Raw genomic sequence first — 13,454 nt, forward strand, 5'->3', positions numbered from 1 at the left:
CTTCAAAAAGTTGAAACTAGAGCTACCATACAATGCAGGAACTGCACTACTGGGTATCTACCCCAAAGATACAAGTGTAGGGATCCGAAGAGGTATGTACACCCCGATGTTTATAGCAACAATGTCCACAATAGCCAAACTGTGGAAAGAGCCAAGATGTCCATCTACAGATGAATGGATCAAGAAGAGGTGGTATATATACACAATGGAATATTATGCAGCCATCAAAAGGAATGAAATCTTGCCATTTGCAATGACGTGGATAGAACTGGAGAGTGTTATTTCGCTGAGCGAAATAAGTCAATCAGAGAAAGACATGTATCATATGACCTCACTGATATGAGGAATTCTTAATCTCAGGAAACAAACTGAGGGTTGCTGGAGTGGTGGGGGGTGGGAGGGATTGGGTGGCTGGGTGATAGACATTGGGGAGGGTATGTGCTATGGTGAGCGCTGTGAATTGTGCAAGACTGTTGAATCACAGATCTGTACCTCTGAAATAATAATAAATACATTATATGTTAAAAAAAAAAAAGGAAGAAGAAGAAGATAGCAGGAGGGGAAGAATGAAGGGGAGTAAGTCGGAGGGGGAGACGAACCATGAGAGACGATGGACTCTGAAAAACAAACTGAGGGTTCTAGAGGGGAGGGGGGTGGGGGGATGGGTTAGCCTGGTGATGGGTATTAAAGAGGGCACGTTCTGCATGGAGCACTGGGTGTTGTACGCAAATAATGAATCATGGAACACTATATCAAAAACTAATGATGTAATGTATGGTGATTAACATAACATAATAATAATAAATAAATAAATAAATAAGCTTCTCAAGAGGGTGTTGACTCTGGACAACAAGCAATAAAAGGAAAGCAGCAGATGTCGCTTCAGAACATGAAGAAGGAGGTATACCTCTGATTTTCTAGATGAACACACCAGCCTTCTTGACTGACCACTAGGCAAAAAGACCTCCCATGTCACTTCTTGCCCTGCACATTTGTGTGTGGGATCACCTCTTGCTCCCTGTGTGCAATACTGTGAAACACAGGCTCAGCCCTGCACCTTTCTTTTGCCCCCCCCCTCTAAAAGGGCAGTACTCAAACCTGCTCCTCCCACACAGGACTTCCGTCCTTTTCCCACATCACCACGCACATAGAAAATGGTGTTGCTAGCACGGAACACACGTACATTTGTGTGGCAAGCAACAAGGTTGCCGGAGGTGGGAGGGTGAAGGGCCTGGAGACCTGCGAACTGGGGGTTGAGGGGATGGGGGGTTGCGTCCTGAGTAGCTCGGCCATAAGGGACACTAGATTGTCATTACTGTGACCTGGACCTAGTTTCGATTTTTCTTGCTTATGCATCAAGAAAAAGAAAACACATATAAGTGCTGTGCACTAAATGGGAAAAAGAAATTTGGAGTTTGAAATGATCATATTTGTTTCTGGAGGTAAAAAAAAAAAAAATGCCTTCTTTCCCTGCCCACACTCCCATGAATACGTGATTGCCCTTTGCTGAGGTGCTAACTACAAAGCCCTCCCAGCCTCCTGTCTGGGACAGGTGCAAACAGACCAAAACAGAGACAGCCAGGCCTTTCTAGGCACCGGTCCAGGAGCCAGATGGGCAGTTGAGAACGAATGTACACTCTATATAACCAGTATCTTGGGAAGGCAGTTAACTGAAACATACAAAACAAGAGCTGCCTCTAAGTAAATCTGTAAATTTTTGCACTGATTTCTTAGTGGCTAAGTCAAATGAGCGCAAGGGAATAAATGACATGATATGGACTTAGATTTGTTCTCCAATTTTTTTCTGCTTATATTATGAAATAATTGATACATATCACTGTATAAGTTAAAGTACAGCATGACGGCTTGATTTACATATATTGTGAAAGGATTATCACCATAGGTTCAGCTAGCATCCATCGTCCCATAATAGATAAAACAAAAACAAAAGAAAGAAGAAAACAATGTTTCTTCTGTGTTGAGAACTCTTAGGCTTTACTCTGTCAACAGCTTTCCCGTATGTCATACAGCAGTGTTCTCTGTGGTCATCAGATTGCACATGACATCATAGTACTTATTTATCTTATAACTGACAGTTTGTATCTTTTGACTGACCACCTTTCTCCAATCCCTCTGCCCCAACCACAGCATCCTCTGCTTCAGGTAACCATGTGTCTGATCTTTTATGCTATGATTTTTTTTTTTTGATTCCACACAGAAGTAAGATCATAGAGTATTTGTCTTTCTCTCTTCTCCAGTGTTTATAAAACTTTAGAACTCTAGTAATCTATGTTATCAAACTTGTGTTAGCTACATCAAGATCTCAGTTCTGCTTCAATATTCTTATGTTAAATGAAGTTTATGGTTTCTCTCTAAATTTATCTAAAAATTTCTTCTTATAAGACCAGGATTTGGCTGCCCTGGCTATAAATGCTTGGGTTGTATAATCATTTCCACTATCCTTCTCGTAATTGTGATAAGAGATACTGGCTACACTTATTGAGCACCTATTATGTGCCAGGCATTGTGCTAATTATGATACATGGATTATGTCATTCATTCCTCGTGAAAACCTCACGAGGTAGGTATTGTTCTGATATTCCCCACTTTAGAGAAACGAGATTTAGAAACAAGGTTTAGAGATGCTAAGTAAATTGTCCAAGATCACACAGCTGGTGAACAGAAGAGTTGGGGGTCATGTATCTTGGATCTCATGTATGTCTGACACCCAGGTGTGTGCTCTTAATCACTACATCCTACTATTATAGAATATTCTTTAAGTTTCAATAAGTATATACATTTGAAGAGACACACAAAGAGTTGTTTCACTTATTTTTTTTAATGCTCTTTAAAAATACAAGCTTGAATCTGTGCCGCCCGACACCCTAGGGCTCCATGAAGTTATTCCATTTGAACAGCTGGGGGAGCTTGAAGGCAGCTAATCTTTTCATTCTCTGAGTTCTCCAAAATAGACCCAACGGCTCGGGAATAAGCACCAACATTAGCTTTTATGACTAGTCCTGGTAATGACTTAACAGACTGCAGACTTCTAGAAGCTTGGAGGTAATGCCAGGCTTAACTAAAAGTGTGCATCCAGAGGAAGACAAGATGTAATAGTAGATCCAGAGTCTGTGGTGTCCCAGGAAGTAGCAGAGGAGTTGGGCTTTGAGTAAAGTATTGGCAAGATGAGTCTGTCGAATACTTGAAGGAAGGCAACATGAAGCAGCAGAAAGCACGTTGTGTGGAGAGGTAGACTGGTGGCGTCATATTTTGAATATGTGAAGTATTTACATGGTTCAGAGGTCACGACTCTATTAAAATGTCTTCTCGGAGAGGTCTTATTCCCAAACATATTCTCTTCCACCCTGCCCACCCTTCAGTAGCTGGTTTGTTCGCTCTACATTTCTTTTGCAAATAGAACCATATAGATATATTCATGTTCTTATCTCAGAGAGATCCTCTGTAGTGTGTTTCTATAAATAAATAGTTCTCTCTTGTGTGGATGTACTTATAGTTATTTCTAATGGGTTATTTGTTGTCTTTTGTTATTCCTTGTAATGCTGTCATGAATAACCATGTGCATATACTTTTTACATTGCACGGGTGTATCTTCAAGGGCAGATCTAGAAGTAGGAGTCAAAAGGTTGCCTCGAGGGGCAAATTGTTAAGACGTTTTGTTAGATGTTGACGAATTCTCCTCCTAAGCGGTTGTCATTGTGCCTCTAGTGTCAGCAACGTAAGAGTGGATCCTTCCCGACTTGTTAGTGTCCTTGATACTGCTCCTCATTACATTTCTTATACCTCTCTGACTGCTTTCTTTAGCTTTCTGAACACTTCTTCCTCTGATCACACCAAGCCCCATTTCTTCTCATTCTAGACGTCTCATCCCTAGATGTCCCACAGGCACTGAAACCATGTAGGAATCAGAACTCATTATCTTACCCTCTAAAACTGCTCCTTGGATGGCACCACCATCCAAGTAGCCCCCAAACTTGGAACCTGCTAATGGTCCTGATTTCTCCCTTTCATCAAGCAGTTGCCTTTACCTGCTGCACATTTCGGGAATGGGTCCCTCCTCTACATCCCAACGCCACTTGCCTGCCCTCAGGATCTCCACGCTGCCTCACCTCTCCCCAAAGGCCCTGAAATGGTGTCCTCGCTTGTCCTCTGCCTCTACCCCAGTCCTTCTGAAAATCATCTCAACACGATGACCACGATGAGATTTTTATGGATTTCAAATTTCTGCCTTGCTCACAGTCAAGGGCTTTGAATTAACTTTCTGTGATCATTGCTGAATAGCTAATCCTTACAAGTGATCTAGACTTCAGAAATGCTCTGATGCGTGTGGAAGAAATTTTAGGCAGCAATTTAAAATGACGAGTATTCACAGGCTGCTTTCGGAAACAGACCCCGCCCAAGGTCAGTGTTGTTACAGAAGAAACATAACATAACATATCCAGTTATTTCAGAACCAGCATCATGCTCTTATAACCAGTTTTTGCATAGCAAGTATTCCCTTACAGACAAAAAAGAAAATCTCTATATGTACTGAATTTCAACAAAGTCAAGAAGAAGGGATCTTCTAGTTATATAAGATTGTGGTTGGTGATTCAAACTACCAAAATATTAGTGACCTTAACTTGATTAACAGAGAATGATGGAATTTATCTCCTCTCATCTTAAGTTCTTAGTTATACTAATTGGTGTTTTAAATGTAAGAATTATATTGATGTAAGCACTCACTATGGTACTCTGGCAGAATTGCTATTATTTGCCTTACCATAAAACTCTAAAGGTTTATGTTCTCCATTCTTTCTAGGAAAAAAAGAATGACAGATTTTAAAATTTTAAAAATCATATAAAAATTCATGTATGAAATGGTGCAGGATTCATGAGTGTAAGTGCCTTGTTCAAATTATTATATTTTCCAAAAGGAAGAAAAATAACCAAAGAAAATTATTCTGTTACCATTGAGAAACAAAATAATCAACATGTTTTCCTGCTAAGTAAAAAAATGGTGAGCTTTAAAACCCCAAAAATCTTTTCTTACAAAAAGCAAGAAGCTAGGGATCAATTTTGATTAAAATGGATATTAAATAATTTCCCCCTAATTAATTTTAATGATGTAAAATAAGTCTCTAATGAAAGAAGAATTCACTAGGGTACGACCACGGTGAACATAGCTCAGCATGTTCAACCTTGTGATTTCTACCATTTCCTGGGTATCAAAGAAAGGTTCCCACCCCAGAATTGACATCCTCCCCATCCTCAACCCCTCACTCTTTACCCACACCCCTGGGCTAGGAGGGGTGATTAGAAGATACTTAGGAACTCTGAAATGTAAAACAAACTAACAAATGGCAACATTCCCCAAATTGCCAAAAACTATACCAAAAGTAAGGGAAATGAAATAAAAGTATGAAAATCATGTGTCTGTCCTCTCTGGTTGGTATTGTACAGGATAAGATCTTGTAGGTTAATACTGGGAAAATGGGGCCATATGGAGCCACCTAAAAGCTGCCCGTTTACACCTGGTCTTTGTTGCCTGAACCGCAGACCCACCGCATGCCACGGCGTGAGCCCGGGTCCTACAGAAGGACCACTTGAAAAAACCATAGCCTTCCCTTTTCTCTCCACAGGAACCGTGACCTACACTATCCAAACTCTCTGGAGGTATGTTTACCTCCTGTACAAAGAACTGTGAGATTGACTAACAATTACAGCACATTAACAATCCTTTCAGCTGGTTCAAGCCTTAAGTGAGTGAGTGTTGATGTATGGAAAAGAGGTAATTGAAAGAAGATCCATATGTACCATCGGAAGTTTCTAGCACTCTACAAGTTAGCTACGAATTAACCAGCTCAGTTCAGTGTTCCAGTTTAGTGTTGCTTTTTTTAAAAAATCTTGTTTGATTTAAAATCCTGTTTGAATTTGAAAGAAAAACTCTTCTTGAAGTGCAATCACCAATGGTCAGTGATTTAGTCAATCCTAGCTATGCAGAGCAGCCTCCATATAAATAAATAAATAAATAAATAAATAAATAAATAAATAAATAAATGGACAGAGTTCAGAGACATTCTGGGTTGGAGAACAGTGCAGATCCAAGGAGAATGGCTTACCCAGAGAGCATGGAGGCTCTGCCCCCCTTCCCACATACCTTGCCCTCTGCATCTTCCATCGGGTTGTTCCTGAGTTATATCCTTTTATAATAAGCCAGTAATCCAGTAAGTAATCAATATTTCTTAGTTCTGTGAGCTTCTCCAGCAAATTAATCAAACCCAAGAAGGGGGTTGTTGGCGACTTCCATCTATAGCTGGTCAGTCAAAAGCACAGAGGACTCCCTTAGACTAGCAACTGGCATCTAAAGTGGGGGACGGTGGGGGGTAGTCCTGTAGGGCTGAGCCCTTAATTTATGGGACCTGATACTCTTTCTAGGTAGATAGTGTCAAAACTGAGTTAAATTCAAGGGATACTCAGGCAGCATTCATGAAGAACTAAGTTAACTATTTGGTGTTAAGGAAAAAATACATGTTGGACTTGTGTCAGAATTCATAGCCTTTGACTCAGATCCAGGACCAGTGAGGACACATGCTCTGAAGCCAGACTTTTAAGCTGCCTAGTGCCTGATAGTAAATCCTTATGTTAGCTTAGCTGAGTTTAGCAGAGAGACAGCTTCTCTTCATATTCACTGCAGACGATGTAAACTTTGAATGCCATTACCTGAGGAGGCATCAAACCATTCAAATATAAATAAAATACACCTGTTGCCCAAAGTTCTAAGTTGGTATTTCTTTCCCTCTCTCTACTTGTTTTAAAACAAGTCTTGCCTCCTGAAGCTTCATCTCTCTGCCGAAGGTTGCCTGATACAGACCTCTTTCCTGAGCTCACTCGCTGCCCCTCTAAGATGGCTTACCTAACCAGTGCTGAACTGAGCTGATGATCCCACCACCATCTTTACTCACCAAATTTTCTGCTTCACTCACTCTTTGGGACAAAGTGGAGCGATAACATGTCTACACTATATATGTGGGGACATGGTCTTAGTAACCATCTGTCACAGAAACAGACTAACTAATGCCAAATTTTCTGCTTTAAACTGGCTCTGTTTCCCTGTTTCTACTTTTGCATGAAGCACATCTTCTACCAAGTAACTTAAGTTTGACATCTTGGTCATCTTTGAGCACTGAGTCATGTATAGAATTGTTGAATCATTATAATTATAGATCTGAAACTAATAAAACACTATTTGTTAATTATACTTGAATTAAAGATTGAAAATAAAAAAATACACACAAAAGATCTTGGCCATCTTTAATTCCTTTCTTTCCATTGTCACACTGCATCAGCCCCCCATCTGAATTGTTACATCTGCTCTGCTTACCCAGTGTGTAACATTCACCTTCATTCTTACCAGCAGCCCCCCTCCTCAAGTCATAGCACTGTTAGATTCATCTTTAAACAGTTTTGATCAATTTCCGGCTCAAAAATCTTCTAGAGCTCCCTTACCAAACAAATGTCAAAATCTCCCCCTAAATATTTAGGGCCCTCCGTGACATTGGTTTATGCTACAGGTTTTGCCTTGCCTCTTATTACTTGCTAATATACAGACTCCAGTGAAGTCAAGCGCCACTGTTTACGACTCCCTGCACATGCCCTGTGCACTTCCTGATTCTGTGCCTTTGCTCATGCTTTTCCTTCTGGGTAAAATGCTTCTCCTCCAATCTGCTTCTGCTAATGTCCTACCCAGATCAAATGCTATCTCCTCCATGAGGCATCCCCAGGTGCCCCCACCAAACATGACCTCTTCTCTTTTTTGGGGGGGTACAATCCTATGGAAATTTTCAATCTCCCTCATTCTTTTTAGAGCCAAAGAACTTAAGTACCTAGAAACAAACTTAGAAACCCTCCTTGAAACCGTCCTTGAAACACTGTCATTATGCACCAAAGACAAAGACTAGACGAGTAAAGTTATTTGCTAACTACTGTACAGAGCCAAGACCAGAAAAGTCTGAAAGTTAATCCGTCACCATTTCTACTGTATCAAGATTTAAATACCCTTTGATCTGCATACTTATACAATTTACTAATAACCCCTTACAGCTCCGTGATTTCACGTGGTTGCCTTTTTGTTTGCTCATCTTGTTTCTTCTACTTTATTCTGTGCCTCTAGCACACCAAGCATGTTGTCCAGAATAGATGCTCATCAAAATATTGCTGTAGGATCAAATGAATGAATTTTGCTAGAGTCAAAGTATCTCTAGGCTTGGGGAGAGTTTGAAACCCTTTGGCCTGAAGACTGTGGCTACTGAGAGCTCATTCATTCTTTACTTAACCAGTATTTGTTTTGGAGTAGTTCAAATTACATATTTAACTCATAAAATGTGAAAATTTAATTGAATACCCCAAATATGTTTTGAGACAAGGAAAAGAAACCAATGTTAATGCATCTATCTCTTAGGCTGAATTAAATTCACTTTGATACTAGATCGTTAACTCAAACTCAAATTATTTATTATTGAACGGTCACTGTAGCCACATCAAACACTTTCTAAAGTGAGCTAAGAAATAAATAATAGCAATCTAATTTTTCAGCTTGTACCATAAAATGTATCTAGATACTTTCCTGCCTGCCTCACACTGGTGTGCATGTATACACACATGCGTGACATGTCACACACACACATACACACAATCCACTTGCACCACACTTATCTTTGAAAAATGGATTGTTGTAGCTCCAGAGGGAAATTCTCTGGTGGTCATGAAGAATGAAGTCATTCATTATTATGACAATAAAATTGTTATTACTATTGTCGTTGTTATTTGAAGTCCTGATTGGGTGCCTGAATTTTTCTGCAGTAGAATTATAAACAATGAATGCCAATTTTTAAAGTGTCAAGATGTCAAGTTAGTAGCTACATATGACTACCTAACGATCCCTCTTTCCAGATAGCTCTCAGTGGGGGATATAAAGCAATTGATAGCACTCTTTGGGACAAAGTGGAGCGATAACATGTCTACACTATATATGTGGGGACATGGTCTTAGTAACCATCTGTCACAGAAACAGACTAACTTCAACCAACAGATTGCATCAAACTCATTTTCTAGACAAAAAACTGAGGCTTGACAGGAAAGGAAGTATCCACCAGAGAGAGGGGATCATGAGCTCCCGTAATTCACTTAGCCCCCGGGGTCCTACACCCCTCATCCTTTTTCCTCTCTGTGTTTCAGGGCATTGTTCCTTCAGTTTGCACGAAGTTGGTTGGAGGTAGGCACCATGGGTTTGATTGATACAGCAATTTGCATCTCAAGGCATCGCTCGATAAATACAGTGCAATGAAAGGCCACTCTCTCACAAACCAATTTCCCCCTCTGGGCTGACTTTAGAAGCTCATTGATGTCACTTCCTTCCTCAGTCAGCAAGTGAATTTTCTTTAATTCTCAAGACCAGCTGTCCATGCTGTCAACAGAAAGTTATTAAAATTCCTTTAAAGTGAATAAAAATAGCCTAAAAGCAAATGTACTTGGAAACAGGAAAGAATCAGTATGCAAAGTCCACAAACCTCTGAGCAAAATAATGTTGATCCAGCCAGAGATTTCAAACATTGTATATTCAAGATGCTAGAAAAAATAATTAAAAGATGCTAAACCACATACTTCTTAATCTTTTATTAGCAAAGGCTTATGCAGTTACAATTTATCCCCTAAATTCCATTCCTCTTTTTCAAATACGATTTGAATAAATTTGGGAATGACTTAGGTTTTCCTTAAGTGGGATTCCCTACTTTTATCTTGCATCGGCCAGGGAACATGTACATCTGCACCAGCCCAAGACCATCCATAAGCAGGAGAAAAAAAAATTATCATTAGCGGCAATCATAACTACTAAGGCCACAAAATAATTATATAATTATATATTTTAACTCATTACAGTTTTAATAGCTCAAGGGAGGAGATGATTTTTCTTATGTTCAAATAACTGTAACTCACAAAAATGGTCTGTCTGGCTTCTGAGTCCCTGTGATCCTCAAGCGACTGACCTCAGCAACTAGAAACCTGCCCTGTTATCTTCTGAATCAGCCCTTGCCTTACCCCTTGTTCCCCTAGCACGGCACCTACCTTGTTGTCTGAGCGGCACCCAACCTGGTAATTAAGTCCGTCCAAAATATGGAAGTGTTTCCTGCCACTTCTACCACCAAGGGTCACCTGCCTCTTTCTCATTTGGACAGATGACCCAAATCCTGGACTCACTCAGACCCTTTGCCAAAGAAACCTGTATCCAGACTGTCTTGTCATCCCAAGATATTTGTGTCTTGGGTTCCTACCTGTAGCTGGAGCCAGGGCTCTCCCAAGTGTGTTACTCTTACAGTTCTGGAGGTCAGACATTCAAAATGGGTTTCAGTAGACTAGAAGAAAGGTACAGCAAGACTGCATACCTTCAGGAGTCTCGAGGGGAGAGTCTGCTTCATTCTCTCTTCCAAGTCTAGAGGCTGCCCACCTTCCGGGTTCAGACCTCCTCAGGCTACAGCATCCCTCTGACCCCTGCTTCCATTGTCACAACCCCTTTCATCTGTCTTTGATTCTCCTACTTCTCTCTTACAAGGACCCGAGTGATGACGTTCGCATCCCGATAATCCCGGATAATCTTCCCATCTCAAGACCTTTAACTTAATCGCATCTGTAAAGTCCCTTTGCCATGTAAGGTACCATATGCACAAGGTCCAGAGATTAGAATATGGACATTGGGGGGCAGAGGGGCATTATTGTATTCTATTCTGTTTACCATAATTGCCATGTCAGTTTTCATAACCTATAGATATCTTCGTTTTAATTATGGGGACAAGCCCATAGGGCTCCCTTAATAACTTCTCTTTAAATTCTGTTCCTTTTCCCCACCAGTATCCACAGTAACACCAGTTACTCTCTCTCTCTCTTTAAATTCTGTTCCTTTTCCCCACCAGTAACACCAGTATCCACACCGCTCCCCTTGATGAAAACCTAGGGCTTGCCCTCGCTCCCTGCTCCTGTACTTGCCACATCCACTCAGTCTCCAGAACTTACCTCAGAAAGACCACCAGCTCCACACATCCCTCCATCTCTGTTCTCCCTCCTGGGCTGAAACCCTCATCCCTGCTGCCTGAGGACTGGACATGCTTTTTGCTCTCTCTGCCACGTGTCTTCCGCTCACCGTCACCCCCTCCTCCACACCATCACCAAAGTCCTCTTTCTCAAGCACAGCTTTGGTCACCTCACCTCCCCTGCTGAAAAACCACCACTGGCTTCCCACAGCTGGAAAAACCTTTCTCAACTTCACCTCAAGCCAGCAATGCCCCAAAGCTCTTACCCTTTTCCCATAGCCCCTACTTCCCACCTGCTCTGGTATATGCTCTCACTCTATAAACCACTAGAACATCTCAAGATTCATCCAAATACACCCTCTTCTTGCCTCTGAGACTATCCTTCCGGCCACAACTCCCTGGAATGCCCTTCGCTTATCCTTTGCCTGCAAAATGCATACTTACTTCATTCTAATCCCCCCAAATCTGGACAGGAGGAGATATTGTGAACTCTTTGTTGTAGATGACCCAACAGGCAGGGCCTTAGTTAACTGGCCCCAAATCAAACATCTAGCAAATGGCAGGGCTGTGATTAGATACCAGGTTGTTGTCTGCTCCGTTTGTTAGAGTCTAGCGGGCTGCTGCATTATTAGATGATGATGGTTTGATTGTTTGGGCTCTCACTTTTCCCTGGAATTCCTTCAGAGTTCCCTTGGTTCCTAAGGAAACAGAAGGAAGGCTTTGTACTGCGGCTGCCACCCCAGGCTCCCCTCCAGCCTATTCTGCAGTTAGCAACAAGCGTTGAGTGGTCTTTTAAAAATGCACATTTAACCACACCATTCCAATGTCCCAACCCACACCCTGGCCTAAATTTCCTTAATAACTGACTTCCCACTGCTCTTGTAACAATCATAAATTTCCCAGAAGTGGTCTATGTTACTTGCTGCCCCACCTCACATTATACCACACACCCTTATTTCTCCACTCTGGCCATCATGGCTTCCTTTCCATGCCTTGGACCCACTATGCTCCCCCTTTGTCGCATGGCTTTAAACATGACCTTCCTTCTGCTGGATGTTCTCCCTCTTCTAGGCAAGACTGATGATCTAATTCAAAAAGCCAAGCTTTTTCCACAAATCATGTTGCCTCTTCTTTAAAATCCTGCATATAATCCAACAAAAGAGATCTAACTATTAAAACATATCAAGAGAATCTCATTGGGCAATGCCATTTTAAAAAGGAAGAAAATTATTTCTTATTATCTGAAGACTCCAAGATTGGCCCCTGGCATTTTGTAACAGTGGCATGATAATCCACTCTTAACGCTGTCATTCCATTTTCTATGCTCCTTACACTTCTACTGTATCTCATATAACACCTTGCCTGGTACTGAACACTTAGTAAAATGTTGAAATATACTTATTTTTGGTTGATTAATTGATTGGTAAATATCAATTATTCATTACATGTCTTAAAAAAAAAGTTTGGCGGTTTGTTAAACAACTAAACCTGCAACTATCATACAACCCAACAGTTGCACTCCTGGGCATTTATCCCAGAGAAATAAAGACTTGCACTCACAAAAAAGCCTGTACACAAATGTTGGTAGATGCTTTATTCATAATAGCTAGAAACTACCCAGATGACCTTCTGTGGGCAAACAGTTAAACACACGTTGGCACGTCCATACCATGGAATACTACTCAGCAATGAAAAGGGAGGAACTCCCAGGAATACACAAGCCAACGTGGACGAATCTCTGGAGAACTCAGCTGAGTGAGAAAAACTGACCTCAAAGGTTATGAAATGGAGGATTCCATTTATGTAACATTCTTGAAATGGCAAAATGATAGAAATGGAGAACAGAGTAGTGGTTGCCCAAGGCTAAGAGGAAAGAGGGGATGGGTGGCTCTAAAAGCACAACAGGAAGAATCCCCGCGGTGATGGAAATGCTCTGTATTCTGACCAAGTCAATGTCAGCATCCTGGTTGTGATTTTGTGCTTTTGATTTTCCAGATGTTACCATCGGGGGAAACTGGGTAAAGGGTACCCAGCACCAGTCTGTATTATTTCCTAAAAATGCAAGTGACTGCACAGTTATCTTATTTGAAATTTTAAAAGGACATGTTTAATCAAGTATGTATCATACCAAGATGTTCACAAGCACATATTCTCTGTAGTGCCACAAAATTTCTTCTTTCCCCTCTTCCTTGGTTTGTTGATTTGTTGATCATTTATTATTACTAGGGATTTTTTTTTCCTTTTACTTAAGACATAAACAATACTGATCACTTTCAGGCTGTTTTCACCACGAAGCTTTACTCTTTTAGTGACTTTATTCGTTATATATCCCTGTTACCTTTCATATGTTACTCTGATTTTTTCTTTTTTGTC

The 13,454-nt window shown here is 40.9% G+C and overlaps 1 protein-coding gene across 1 annotated transcript in view; it reads left to right on the forward strand.

Moving 5' to 3' along the window:
- The window catches only part of CHST9 (carbohydrate sulfotransferase 9), a 206,935-nt gene that overhangs the window by 164,773 nt on the left and 28,708 nt on the right, over positions 1-13,454 (forward strand).

The sequence above is a fragment of the Eumetopias jubatus genome, unplaced genomic scaffold (genome assembly GCF_037043125.1).
Source record: "Eumetopias jubatus isolate StellerSeaLion01/CBP00866 unplaced genomic scaffold, mEumJub1_p1.0 scaffold_16, whole genome shotgun sequence".
Lineage (NCBI taxonomy): Eukaryota > Metazoa > Chordata > Mammalia > Carnivora > Otariidae > Eumetopias > Eumetopias jubatus.